Consider the following 1,317-nt stretch of genomic DNA (forward strand, 5'->3'; position numbering starts at 1 on the left):
GATTTTGGATGTCACAAGGTGGTCAGATCTGAAAGTTTTTTCTTTGTTTTCACTATGGGTAGGAGAGAGAAACTCTTTTTTTCTCTTTTTATTTTTTTAATAAGTTATGTGCTTCCACTTCAGTATGTGTCAGGTCCATCCACCAAAAGTCCATCGTATTATAAGCACTTGTGTAATAATCATTCAAATAAAATATAAAAAAAAAAGAAAAAAAGAAAAACTGAACCTATGATTGAAGCAAATTTTTTTCAAATTGGCGGGATTAGGGTGGGAGGGGGTTCAATTTGATAGAACTGATTCAATTTTGTTAAAACATTCGGTTGGACCTAGTAGTTTACTGGACTCTACCTAGGTTAAAGCTCTCTATCGAAGAGACGGTTGAGATGCTAGAGATTCCCAAGAAAAATGTATATCTAAAATATTAGGTCCTTTTTTATTAGAATAATGATTTTCTAACTAGAAAGTCTTCACTCCATCAATACTCAGCTAATGTGGCATGGATACAAAATAATAGATCTTTCCTTCGGGATACACAACCATCCAACTTTTATGGGGATGTGCAATTGTGTATCTTGAGGAAAAGATCTATTGTTTTATATCCATGCCACATTAGCCGAGGATTGACGGAGTGAAGACTTTTTAGTTAGAAAATTAGCACTATTTTTATTATAATGATGAAAGTTATATTAATACAAAGTGTAATGATTTTCTGACGCCCCCCTTAACACATGTCCCTATCACAAAATTGTAGATCATTTGCCTCGAGATACATATAATTGTAAATCTTTTTCTTGTATATCCCAAGGCAAATGATATATGGTTCTTTGATGGGGGCTTGTTAGAGGGGGAGGGGGGGGGGGGGGGGGGGGAGGTCATATTATCATGACTCTAATGCAAATCTACATTAGTTAGTTTTTTTTAAATTACAAGTCCTTGTACTTTGCCTTTACATTTGAGTTAATGTAACCCCATGGGTTGGCTCAAGGCAAAAGTTCGTAGGTCGTGCACCCTCACTTACTTGATGCGTGTGATGTGCGGGCATTACTTGTACCTCGGGACTAGTCTTTAGTACACTAAAAATCAGCCAATTCCAAAACTTCTAACCCCATCAAAAGTAATTTACAAAAATCAATGGTCTACTATTCTTCAACTTGTAAAGTAGGGTTAGAAGTTTCAGAATGAGCTGATTTTTGGTGAGGATGATCTCTTCAGCATATAGATCATCCTCACAAAAAATCAGCCAATTCTGAAGCTTCTAACCCTTATTTTGAAAAATATTTGGCTCTATTTAAGGCGTCTGAACGCTTCCCTATATAA

Source organism: Akebia trifoliata, chromosome 6 (assembly GCF_017979445.1).
Source record: "Akebia trifoliata isolate Shusen 1 chromosome 6, ASM1797944v1, whole genome shotgun sequence".
In the NCBI taxonomy this organism is placed as follows: domain Eukaryota; kingdom Viridiplantae; phylum Streptophyta; class Magnoliopsida; order Ranunculales; family Lardizabalaceae; genus Akebia; species Akebia trifoliata.